The 13,474-nt window shown below is 41.5% G+C and overlaps 1 protein-coding gene across 2 annotated transcripts in view; it reads left to right on the forward strand.

Moving 5' to 3' along the window:
- Positions 1 to 173: 173 nt before the first annotated feature.
- The window catches only part of BZW2 (basic leucine zipper and W2 domains 2), a 58,136-nt gene continuing 44,835 nt past the window's right edge, over positions 174 to 13,474 (forward strand). Inside the window, exon 1 of one of the 2 annotated variants that reach the window (XM_082498995.1) lies at positions 174 to 243. The gene's annotated coding sequence lies outside the window, so the exon portion shown is untranslated. Of the gene's footprint in view, positions 244 to 954; positions 1,118 to 13,474 lie in introns of those variants that run through there. The other variant, XM_082498994.1, reaches the window with a different exon arrangement.

Here is a 13,474-nt window from a genome sequence, read left to right on the forward strand (position 1 = left end):
TAGTCTCTTTTTTACGTTGAGAAACGTTTTTTTCTTTTCTTTTGTCCCTTATTTTTGGCTTTCCTCTGGTTTCCCTTCCGTGACACCCCCGGGGAGGTTCCTGGAATGGGGCGGCCGGGCGGAGGGGGCGGCCGCAGAGGCGCCCGTGTGTCAATGTGTCTGTCCTTCATTCCTCCATTGTCTGCTGCCGCCGTTGCCATCGCGCCTGCCCTCCCCTCCCCGGACCGCGCAACCACCCGACAGGTGCGGCGGGCGAGCGGGCGGGTACCCCTCACGGCCGGGCCGTCCCGCGGAGAGCGCGGCCGCCGCCGGGCGGGAGCGGTGCCTCAGCCCCGCGGCAGCGCTTGCCCCGGCGGGCGGCGTCCGCGGGCTGCGGCGGGGTAGCGCCGGGCGGGCGGGCAGGCGGGCGGGCGAGGCGCGGGGGCCTGTGCGCGGCGGCCATGGTGGGTGCGTGCGGGATTGAGGAGGTGCCGGCGGGTGGAAATGCCGCCGTGCGCCGGTTTGTGCGCGTCCCGCCGCCTTGGCCGGCTGCTGCGAGGGGCAAAGCCCCTCGAGGTCGCCGGCTGCTGAGCCCGCTGGAAGCGCCCAGGGCCCCGGGACGGGCGGCACTGGGGCGGCTGGCGGTGCGGGCTGGCACCCGCTGCGGGACGGCCCTGAGGCCCTTCCCTCCTTCTCCCCTTCCTTCACTCCGCGTGGGCTGCTTTCCTGCCCTTTTGTGGCGTGGGGTTGCGGGGTGGTGGTTTGGTGTTTTTTTTTGGTTGGTTGGTTTGTTTTTTTTCTAGGCAGGAAAAGCTGTTTATTCGGCTAAAGCGGCCGAATGAAGCCCTGTTTGTGTCACGGTGGCGGTGTCTCCGCAAGGAAGCGGGGTTGGATGAGCTGGGAAGGGAAATAAGGGCGTTCGGGGTATTGAGAGCGGTGCCTTTTGTTAGCGCCTTTCTAAAATTAAACCGTCGGTGGAAAAATGATCTTTGTTACGGATCCAACTTTCCACTCCTCCCGTTGGAGCTCGGCGGGCGCAGGGATGGTCCTGCAGATCCCCGGCAAGAGACAGAGACCGAGGTTTGACATCCTTCGTTTCTGCCCCTGTTTGTACCAGAGAGAGAGAAGCAGAACCCGAGTACGTGGTGGTACTTTTTACCCTCCTTTGTCCTACTCTTCAATGCATAATTTCTATATCCTTTGTTTTAAGGATCCTATTTTCCCCTGTAGCTGATTTTTGAAGGCACAGCCTTGTTGGCAAGCTGATTTTTTTTCTTTCCTTAGTAGTTGCAGGTCATCTCATGGTTACTTACTTATTGGTGTCTCTTTCTCAAATACTAACCTTATTCTCTGTTTTCACATTTGTTAATTGCTTGACTGACTTTTAGAAATAGTGAAGTCCTGTTATTTGCTTCCTGGTTCACAGAAGAACGCACTCTCTGAATCTGGTTTATCTTCGTAACTATTTGGGTACAAACCCAAAATGTGATGCAGTTTTATTTTACCAGGACAGTCAAATGCTATATGTTTTCCTGATTTTAAAAATCACAGAAGTACAGGGGTGCACCACCATCTAGTTCTACTTGAATCAACAAGTGTAAATGAGAGGGATTGCTTTGGACTTCAGATTATAACAGATTCCCTTGACTTTTTTTGTGGGAAACCAAAAATGCCTTGAAGGAAATGTCCTTAAGACAAAAGTGCTTTTTATATCCTGTTCCAGAAAGATATCCCCACATAGTGCTAACAGAAGTCTGTCACTGGCTCAACCATGAAGGCTGAAATTAGGGTTTAAGTGGTCTTTTGTTGGTTCGCTGCAGGGTGTGAATTTTACCCGCTGTGAACAAGTTTTGTGATATTATAGTATGCTGATAATCTCTGTGGCACTATTAAATAACAAGAGCCTACAAGCTTCCTTTCATATTCCCAAAAAAAACCCCAAAACCCTGACAGGCATTTAATGTTTAAAGTATGCATATTACATTCCATTTTTCTAATGTGAGAATGTCAGTACTGTCATTGCACCCTAGTTCACAGTGTGAACAGGCAAACACAATTTTTCCTTGGCAGCCTCACTGAAGCTCACTTGGTGACTAAGGCTGCAGGAGTGCTCCATCTGTAAAAGTAATAAAATACTCTTAACTCTAGTTAAAAATGTTTCCTCCTCTTACCTATGGCTTCTGTATGACCTTCAGTCCAGTAGTTTGCGGACATTTCGCAATCTTTGGTTTATCCTTGCGAGATTGTGATGAGGTAATGAAGTGGTGTTGCCTCCATTTTATGTATAGAATTGAAAGCGTGGAGGCAGCAAGTGACTTTTTCCAAGGCAGCGCAGGGAGTCTGTGTTAGGGCAGGGAACTGGAACATGAAAATATTCTGTACCTTTGTGTCCTGCCCCTGAATGCATTTTCTTTTGTCTACTGTTTCTGTGTGTTTCACATATTTAAGTTGTGAGTATTATTGTGTGGTAATTAAATAATTTAAGTTTGGGGTATTAGAGAGGGAGAAGGAAATGTTAACCTCACTGCGACTCAATATATTGTTTAGATTTCAAATTATAAGTGTTCCATATAAAAAACCCTCTATCTCCTCATCAGGTGATACATCTCATACTTTTGATTTGTGAAGCAGGTACCAGTGGTGACATTTTTCCCCTGCAGTTTGCTGGTTCTGGCGTGTGTGGGTGTGCTTGGGGGAATTTATGATGTCTATTGTAATCAATGTATAGGTGTTCCTAAACATCTAATGTTTTCTGCAGTGGTTGAGAGCAAGATTCATGCAAGAAAATAACAAGGATTTCTTTAATTGAGTAATATTCACTTTTGGTGAATATACAAAACAATCAGCTTTTTCTTGGGTCATGCTGGGAGAAAAGACTGCCTTATGCCTTGGAGAGTGCACCTTAAAGCTTGCAGTCTTTGGATGTGGAAGAGAGGGAAAGGAGATGCTGGATTGGTTTCACTGGTTTCAAGCTGTTTTCTCTGAAATGACTAACTTTTGCTTGTATCTTGGAGGTTTGCTTGAATTATGATCAGGTGCTCTGCTAATAGTAACACGTGTCAAAGATTCTATAGCCTGCTTCTGTGCCTGGGCCTGGCGTGATCACAAGCTTACAATCTTGAAATAATAAAAGAATAGGTCAAACAAGTACTGATATTCCTATGACTTATTCTTATTCATCCCACTGGTTCACAGCTAGGGTCTTCCTCAGCAAAAAGCGGTACCTTTGTGTTTACCTTTGTATTTGATAGCCTGCGGTAGGTTTTTTGAATTTAGGTAAACTTGGTGTTTGCAGCATTATAACTTTTGCAGACTCTTGAAAAAGGAACTTTTTTTCTCTTTTGTTTTTGAACTTGCTACTTCACGGTTTCATGTGATTCCCCACACCCCCAGTTCCTGGTTTGGGAGACAATGAAGGATTATTCCCGGTTCACCCTTGATGGGCAGTTATGCCTTGACAGACCTGTATTATCCCCCGCCACTGTCCTTTTGCCAAGCTGAAGTCTTAGGTCTATTTAGTCATTCCTATGTAAAAGCCATTTCGTATGCTTCTCAAGTGTGATTTTGTAAAATGGTTCTGTCTCCTGTATGGCGTGGGCTATGGGAAGTCTTCATGTGGAGCTGAGCCTTTCAGACAGACCTCCACTGGGGTTTGGTCCTGCTGACTCCAATCCTGATAGTTATATCCTGGCCAAAGTGAGGAGTATCTAATAGGATTATTCATTTATATCAATTCAAGTGCATGCAAGTTCAAGGGTTTTTCATTGCTAGAAACATCTGTTTTTTCCTCTCAGATATTAATCTGTGGATAGCTTATGGTTTTTCCCCCAGTTGATTGGCATTGTATAACTCTTTGACTTCCTTAAGGATTTTTATTTTATTGTAAATGGAGTTTTTTTTAGGTTTTATCTGTATTTGTATCTCAGGACAGCTACTGGATCTATGATATAATCTGTCAATGTTGCTAAGTCTTGTTTTGTACCAGAAGGTAGATTACAAAAAGACCGCAAAAGAATAACTGAAAGCAGCCAGAGACTGGTGTGCACAATATGTGTGTGTGCACAATATGTGTGTGTGCACAATATGTGTGTGCGCACAATATGTATATCTTTGAATGACAGGTATTCCTATAGCCAAGGTGCTCATCTGAGATATGGGTAGAGATCTCCGTCTGCTACCGATTCCCTGTGGAACTTTGTACAAAGTTAGACTGGAACTTTGAAATTCAAGAGCAAATCCCAGCATTTGACTCTAGCTGTATCCAGAGTCTGGCAAGATGAGACCAGTGTTCTCTCACCTTCTCTTGAACCCTGACTTGAAGAATTTTCAAGCATATGGGACAGAAGGACACAAAAGTATCCTCCAAGGGATTGTCTGGTCTGGACTATTGGATAAGCGGTGTTGAGATGAGCATGCTCTCCAGCAGGAAATACAGGACAGAGCAGTGTGAAAGTGCCAATTTGGGACTTGAGGGTTCATGTAATGGTATGGTCCTCCTGACAGGGTTTATTAGTCTGGTTTAGCATGAGTGTTGGTGGTTTGCTCCTAGACCTGATCTGACTGAGCAGAGCCAGCTTTGGTGGTTTTGCACCCAGAATATAGCCAGCATAGCAGCCATCTATAGAGGTTTCTTTAGAGTCAACTGCTCAAGAGTTTATTTGTATTGGCTGCAAAGTGTATTTTTGAGTACATGCTTTTCTTTTTGTGTGTATCTTTAACTGCTAATTGTGCAATGGCAACCCACATAATCTTCTCACAGATAGGAAGGGTTAACAGTGCAATGAAGGAATTTTGAGGCGCTCAGATATTGTGATGATGAGGGCAATGTGAATGCCTTAGATAAAAGTGCATTTGTACTACCTGGTTAAAAGCCTCTTTTAAAAAAATCAGCATTACTTTCATAACAAAACCATATATGTGTACCCCTTATTCCATTTATACACTCGACATTGGATCTGTAATTTAGGAAAAAAATGAATTGCTCCTTTGCAGGTTGATTTCATATTCTCTTAATTGTTTATTCTAGATGGTCCTGATATGAACAACTTGCTCAGACAATACACCTTTTTTGTTTTTCATTTGAGACTTTAAGTCATTATGATTCTTTCTGATTAAGAAGAATCCAAGCTTTAAACAAATTGTTTCACAATTGTTTTACAATTTCCCTGTAGGTAGGTAGATGCTTAATTTTTTTTGTGAATGTAATAGAACAAGCAGCTCCGTGCTGATAAAGGACTGAGATGTGTCTAGTGACTGCAGGGCAATATGTATCAGAGGGCAAGCTGAGCACCTTTGCAAGACAAGTTCTTTCCCACTTAAACTTTGCAAGTGTTGGCAATAACCCGATCATGCAGTAGCACAGTTTCTGTAAGAGTTGATTTACAATGGCTTTTCAGGCAGGTGTTGCTAAAATAATTTCAAAGCTTCAGAGACGTAAAGTAAATAAAAATTACATAAAGCTGTAAAGGAAATATACCTCCACGTAGAAGAACTTTGAAAAACTTTACAGCATATATAGACCCCACTCTACCTTTTGGGAATTGTGAGTGTGATGCTGGGAAAAATAAAGTCCCTGGGAGCATGATGTGTCAGCAGCAGTTAGTCAGTGACAATCAAACCTTTTATCTGGTGAAGAATGATGGAGGCAGTTGGGTTAAACACATCTAATTAGATCTAATCTGTGCATAATTTTTTAATATAATATAAGTTTATTTAAACTCTACTTACGTAATACAGTCATGTACGGATATATGTACCTGTCTGCAGGCTTAAGGTGATTGTTTAGGACAGAGGAATAAGGTTATGCATTGGATGGATAGGTGCTATTAAGTTCAGATTGCTTTAAGAGACATAATTTTTTATTCCTCAGCTTATTTTCTGTTCTCATTCCTCCAGTTCAAATTCACGATTTCTTTTGTCTGTGTTGCACATCAGGCAATAGGCTGTCACCTCTATCTATCTCGCTGCCTGAGCCTACAGGTAATTACATTTTGATATGTTGCATGCAATAAATTTTGCCAGTGAACTGCCATGGTTGCCTGTTAAACTGTGGATTCGATTTCTTTTTCTGTGTCATCCATTTTTGATTAAATATGAGTGCTCCTCTCAATGCAGCAGTACGTACTTGTTAATTTAAAATAGTAATTATTTGTTCAAAGATAACTAGAATGCTCGGGGACCACTGGTGTGTGAGAGGAAAATTGACAAATGGAAAAAAATCTATTGCTTCTCCCTAGAGAGAGATGTCTGTGGAGTGCAATAATATTCTGGCATGCCTGAAAACCCTTTTCAACTTGCCGTATCATACCTCTTAAATCTAGCTGTAGATCTTGTAAGATGCTGCAAAGTCAAAATAAAAGGTATTCCAAAATAAAAAGCAAAATAAAGAGAGAGTCCAGTGACCAAAGGGAATGGTACAGTGGTGTGGTGGCTGCATTTACGGAAGTGTAGTGCTCCTCAAGGTTCTTGTGTGCTGTAAAGCTGAGAGCAGAATGAAACACTTGAGTTTCAGGGTTTACAGCTGTGGTCTTCTGTAAAGTGTGGTTGTATAGTGCAAGTACAGTAACGGGAAATCATGTATTTGCCACTCATTGCTGGTAAACTTTCCGACTTGGATCACAGTTTTGCAATGGGTTTGGATAGGTGCAAGTGGCAGCTCGTGTAGATCAGATTGCAAGACGAGGAGGTGCTTGGTGCTTACTTCCTAGGCAAAGGGAAAGTAGTTAAGAGGTAAGCTGGTCATGAGTCACTATGGAAGCTGAAACCTGGGTAATGGCTGATACACGTGGTAAGAGCTTTTTTTTTTTCCTGTTGCTCAGTCTTGCTCCCACTCGATCTTTAGATATGCTTTTATTACTAAGTATGTTTTAATGTAGTAAAAAAACTTCCGCGTATGTGCCATATAAAACAAATAGTCTTGCGTCGAGTTGTGTATTTTGGTTTTAAAATTCCCAGAAGTCAGGAAAATATTTCCAGGAAGTATATCAGTAGTAATTCCTGCCGTAATAGGGACTTTGTCTGTAAGAGCTGTTTGTTGCTATGTGTTGAAGAGCTTTTGAAATTAGAAATGTGGTTTCGTCCTAGTAGTCGCATAGAGTTTTCTGCAGGAATTTTAAAATTCAATGAGTACTTCATACATAGGTGTGATTTGGAGTCCTCTATAAGGGTTTGCCCTGCAAATGCTGAGTTATTCTTAGGTCAGATGGAGAAGTTTTGTATATAAATTGTTTGCAGTTATTGCAGACTCATAGTAGCAGACAAAGATGATTGCTTTTAGTTAGCCTGTAAGAAGGATGGATTACCTCTGGTGAGAATTAGAATTGAGGACAGATAGGTCAGGCAAGGAAAATGCTAGACGCAGTCTGGGACAGAGAGGTCGGTCGGGGACGCAGGAAGGAAACATCTCCTGCGATGTCTTGAATCCCAACAAGTTACACCCTTCTAAAACTTCAACTACAGCAGGAAGAACAATTGAAAATGGGTTTAGGGTTGTACTTCATTTTAATAACTGCTATTTCATATATTTTTCTTAAATGTTTTTTCATTCCATGCAGAAAAAGAAGTCTAAGCAGTTCAACAGTTTGTAATTTCCAAGCTTAAGTGATCATTTTGGGTTTTGTTTCCATAAATAAAATCCCCTACTTCTCTAGAAATGCTTTTTTTAGGAGGAAATATACATTCAGTGTGACTATATATTAGTCATTTTTCTTCTGATAAGGTACAGGAGGTTAAATCTTCGTAAAGCGTTATTGAGCATTAGCAGATACAGGTCTAGTCATTTATTTTCACTACCATTTCATGCCTCAAGCAATAGGAAATTAGAAAAACCAAGTACGTTGTTTGTTAAATACTCAAGGAGAAGTCAACCCTTTAAAAAGAAGAGGGGATTGTGAGATTCATCTCTGTACAAGCCAGTATTGATAGGATGAGTTTGGTTAGAGCCTCGTTGCTGGTTTTGTCCCATGTCTCTGCACCTCTCGGAGGTCGCTCCTGAAGCCTGTGCTGGTAGTCTCCCTTCGGTCTGCCTATATTATCTTAACGTGTGGTTTCCTGTGACTGAGACCCAAGGATCCCCAAACCGTCAGCCAGTGCTTTAGAAGCCCAATGTTGTACTGTTGAATCCCATATTCTGTCTGTTTTTTTTCCTACACTTTGTGGCCAAAAGAGGCCCCAGTCAGCATGTCCCCAGGGCCGCCTGAATCCTTGGCTCTGCCCTTGAGATTCATTGTCCTGCACATCGGTTTCGGGTCCCTTCCCAGCACAAGGAAACACCTGCTTCTCCTGTGCTCAAGTGCAAGGGTGAGGACTTTTTCCAGGTTTTCAGTTTGGCTATCTTGTTTTGCAGAACTTTATTGGAAGGTTTTTCCTTGAATTAGAGAAAGGAAAACATACTCATAACTTACTTTTCCAAAGGAGCCAAGGGAAGGGCTTTATATTTTCAATTTTTGTATTCCTGTTAAAATGTTTATTAGTGTATGCTGAAAAGTCATGGTGCCTTTTTCCCGATGTGCCCTGCCATCAGTATGTCAATTTGTTTGCATTGCTGTTGTGCCTCCAAGATCCTTCATTACAATAGCGGACTGGTTGTTTAGTGACCTACACTGCTAAATCATCAAGGCATCAGCCTATCGGGTCTCTCCTGTGATGAAGTGTGATTCCTGAACTTCCAAGTAGTGGTCCACAGCTCCCTGAAGCCAAATGTGTCAAGCCATAGCATTTCGTGTATAGCCTGTTTGATGCTAGGATTAGTTTAGTAGCTTAGTGCCCTCCCCGAGTTGCTTTTGTTTCCTGGGTATAGGAAGACCAAATTCTTTCGCTATTTCCCTTTGCCTTGTCTTGTCACTTTAAACAGTTGTTGACCTTTTTCATCTGAGCTGGTAGGTATCAGTGCTGCAGAAGCAGTGTTATGGTGTGAGGAGACAAAAAATCTTTTGAAGCTGAGGGAGAGCAAGATGTCAGCGATAGAGAAAAGGGCACTGTCTTCGTAGTGTAGGCCAAGATGTTCCCCATTTATTCTTTTCAATGTCCTTGTTACTTTTAATTTTTTGTAATCCCAGTATAAATTACTTGGGTCCTGTTAGTAACTAGGTTATTATATTACTGAATAGCTATCATAATTAGTGTTCTCAGCAATTGGTAAATGAAAGTTCACATCAACATATTCTTAATCTGAAATATCAACTCTGTTTTTGCAGCATTGTCAAGAATAGAGGAAAATTGCCAACTAATGCAAAGCCCCTGATTGAGTCAGGTTAAATATCTGCTATCTTTTATTTTAGATTTAAAAAAAAAAATTTGATTGGCAATTCTGCTACCTTTCCATTTTATCTTCTATTAGCATATGCCAGGTTTTCTAGTTTTTCAACTCTACAGAGCGTATCAAACTAGGCAGAGCAACATTCGAGGTGGGATGCAAATGCGTTGGTCTGCATGGGCTTTAACAGTCAATTCATTCACTTTGAGTTTGGCTGTATCCATGACTGAATAGATCTACATTTTGGAATTTAGCATCAGTTCACTTCTTAAAATTAGAATATTTTTTTTCTTTTGCTTATTGTACAATAGACACAGTAGCTGTTAACAGATCTTTTTGGCTTTTGGAAAGCTGCCGTTTCTTTCAAAAGGACAGGAGGTGTAGCAGCGAAAGGTATATGCCCTTCTTTCACTGAAAGGTAATGTATTTTGTGGAATCCTTTTCTAGATCGGCACTCAAGAGCCCTAGGTTAACTGATATGTCTTTCTGAAGTCCTCAGAGAAACGAAGCAAGCCTTTCATTTTGTTTTCTCAGTCCCAGAAAAAAGCAATCAATCCTTTAGCTGTCTCGTCGATAAACCTTTTAAATTCTTCACATCTTGCATCCTTGTAGGAAGTGAGTTGTAGAAATCTAATGGAGCTTTTATTGGCATTCTTAGTCTCTTATGTGTACATATGTATGCATACACCTACAGGCATACATTCTGTGGCACCTTTATTAAGTTATCTGAAAAAGTAGGTTGCTGATATTGGTCTTTCCAGTGCATGAACAATGATGCTGTAAACAAGAAAATAGATTTCCTTATTAATAGTGTCAAATATCATTGTGCTGAGCTGACATTGATACAGCCCAAACAACCGCAAAGCGGACGTGTGCTTTTTCTGCCGAAGGAAGCCTGGCTGACTGGCATTGTGATGTTTTATACTCATTTAAGAAAATATTAAACTTATTCTGGTTAGGAATCTATAACCCCTGCAGTAATGCTTGGCTTCAGAAACTGGTTGGGTGCGGGTGGGTTGTTGTGGTCTGATGCTGAGCCTGTTCTGTCAGCATATTTGCGGTTTTGAAACTTCTCATATTTTGAAACTTCTCAGCCAACAATGGAAATTCTGTGAATCATTTCAGAAAGATAAATGAGCAGGTCTACTGACTTAACTATAGAATTGAATAATATACCATTAGTAATTGTCCCATTGTTAATTCTGGGTGCATAATTAAACAACTCTGCCTGAGGTGTTTTTAGTTGTCATTGAATTGTCATTGGCTTTCACACAGATTGCGAACCTGCAGGTGTGAATTTCTGTTGTAGAAACTGATGGAGGAAGTTTGATTTAGTTGGAACTCCCTTAAGATCTCACCCTAAGATTGCCAAGCAGAATATTTTGGATAACCTGTGTTCTGGAAATGTTTACGTTTCTCCATTGATGGTGAAAAGAGGCAAGGATCGCAGGGTCAGACTTAGGAGTCAGTTGTCATTAATTTTTAAAGTTGGGTCAAATGCACCCCATTTTTGGGTTGTGACAGTTGGCTGTTTGGTGAAGAAATGTAGATATGGGTTTTGACTTAGCTGATTGCCTCCTAAAATGATGGACAGTGTAATAGATAGCGGTCTTCACAACCAATAGCATCAATTGAATTGCTGGGTTTTGCATTGAACTGAGCTGACTGACAGCCGTCCATGGTTCCGTTGCCAGTGCGTGGGCACGAAGCGCTTCAGGAACCGCTGCAGTGTCAATGGTACTGTCTGCAGGTGGGCGTTGCTGCCTCAGTGATGGAGTGGGGTAAAATTATTATACACCTGCTCTGGTGCTTCTGGGTGAAGCAGATGACTCTCACTAACTTCTTCTAGCTTTTTGTAATGTGATTATGCTGTTAGCACATGATGCTAATAGTGGAAAATAGAGACAAATTAGTGAAGCAACAGGCTAATTACTCTTATTTTTCTAGCTTGGGTGGTTTATATTGCTGCTTTATTTGACTTCCTTTCATAGCAATGTTTCTTAATTCTGACATTCTGGCCACCTGTATATATAAATGTATTTTTGAGAACTCAGTTTTTATCTGATTGCAATTAAAATGAAATTTGCTTATAAATATATCTTTTGGAGGAGCAAAACTATCGAGATGCATTCATAGCATTTGTAATAGCCATTGCTTGCAATGCTGTGTTTATAGATAGAATGCGAATTCTTTGGGTTAGTTTGATGGACTTAAGTCTTCTGAATCTGCATTACCAGCAAAGACATATTCTTGGGTTTATGCATCTATATTTTCAGATAAGCATTGCATTTAATGTCATTTGTGTCCAGATAAAGCATGGAAGAAGATAAGGAAAAGGGAAGCTGAACTGTTGAAATTGAGAGAGGGTGTGGTGTTTTGAGTGCTTCCATGACAGTGTCTATGCGTGATATATCAAAATAGTGGAAACTATTTCCAAAATAGTGGAAACTATCATACATGATAGCTTAACATTGGAGCTTTTTGGTTACCAAACGAAGACTGATCTTCCAGTTTGTTCTGATGTGTAAATAGTATTGAGGTCCAATACCCTCTGACCAGCTTCTTTTAGATATTCCACACATGGAGGGTGTGATGTTTAATATCTAATTATTTGAAGGTGGTTGATGTTACACAGGATTTCTGATTTAGCGGGGTGATACAAAATATGCTGAAAATACAATACAAATGTAAGTTACATGTAACAAAGTAAAGCAATTGCATTACACAGTTCAATCACAATACCAATGTGATTCCTCTTACCAGTTTCTACAATATGCTCACCATCACAATGCTGGTCATCCTCAATCACTGGAAAGAACTATGTGGGTTGAATCATGGTATTCTGTACAGAGTGGCTCAAATCTTTTTGTTTTCATCACTGAAGACAATTAATTTGAATGTTTTCCCTCATCTCAAAAGAAGCAACCTTAAGTCCTCCTACAAAGTCGGTAATACAATATGCTGACCCAGGTCAGTCCTCTCAGAATTTTTGTTTACTTCTCTTCACCTGACCTCACTGAATTCTCACCCAGCTCTCAGAGCTGTTGTCACAGTACCTCCAAGTGGAGAATGCTGTCATGAGTGAGTAATGCTTGTCTTGTGCCTTTGTGGATTTAAGAGACAGCCTTTCTTAAAGTACAGGGTGAGACGGAGCTACGTGGGATACATGATGCCTAAAAGTTACCTGACCTCATACCAAAGCTTGACTTACTGGGAGGAATTGGCCTTTGGGCCAGAGCCTGGTCTCTGAAAGTGGTCTGTAGAGTTGAGTAGGTGTAAAAAAAAAAAAAAACCAAAAACCAAAAAACCACAAAACACCCAAAATCAAAACAAACAAACAAACACAAAAAAGCAAAAAAAAAGGGAGGGGAAGGAGGTAATAGTATAAAAATGTAGATAGATGGGAGTCCTCCATTCTTGTCTTTCACGCTCTTGTCATACTTACAGCAATTTTCAGCTTAGAAGGTTGTATCATCCCTGTGTTTAATAGTCCTTGATAGACTCTTCTTCCACGAATCTGTCTTAAGAGCTTTCAGGCTTCCACGCAGAGGTGAAGAAATGACTTTCTGAAGTCAGGCTGAGAGCGCTGGTGTGGGAGCTGCCAAGCAGTGGGTAGCAAAGCAAGTGTGCGCCCCCTCTCTGCCTGTTCAGTCTGTAACAGCTATTTCTCTGACTCACCCAGGATAATAGTTGATTGTGTAGGCACCCTTTGCCATACACTGTTGGGTGGGTTTGGTTTGTTGGGTTTTTTTCAGTAGCCACCTTGTTGATATGAATCAATATCTATTGCCATAGAATTATCTTGGCTTGGTCTGAGAGGGATTGTATCCATCACTGCCTTGAAAATAAACTATTTGCAGGTTGAAGCAATCTGAGCGTTGACTACTTTTATCCCCCACTCCAGGAATTTATTCACCAAAACTAGTGTGTTCTGTCAAAATGTTCCACCCGCTCTGAGGAGGAGGAAGCAGCCACAGGGAACATGAGACTGCTTTTGGGCTGCAGAGTGATACAAGTCAGTTATGGACTCCTTTTCCATCCAAGTGAATGCTGCTAACACCATAATCAGTGTTAGTTGGTGTGTTTGGAATAGTTGACATGGTGCAAAAAGCGTTGTGGATTTCCAGTGGTGGCTCTTTGTGCCATCTCTTTTTAGCCAGAAATATCAAAATTCATGTATCTGGAAGCTGATTCACTATCCTGCAGGTAAAAAGCCACGTGTTAACTCAGTGAATTCCTTTC

The sequence above is a fragment of the Vanellus vanellus genome, assembly GCF_965231255.1.
Source record: "Vanellus vanellus genome assembly, chromosome: 2".
Classification (NCBI taxonomy): Eukaryota; Metazoa; Chordata; class Aves; order Charadriiformes; family Charadriidae; genus Vanellus; species Vanellus vanellus.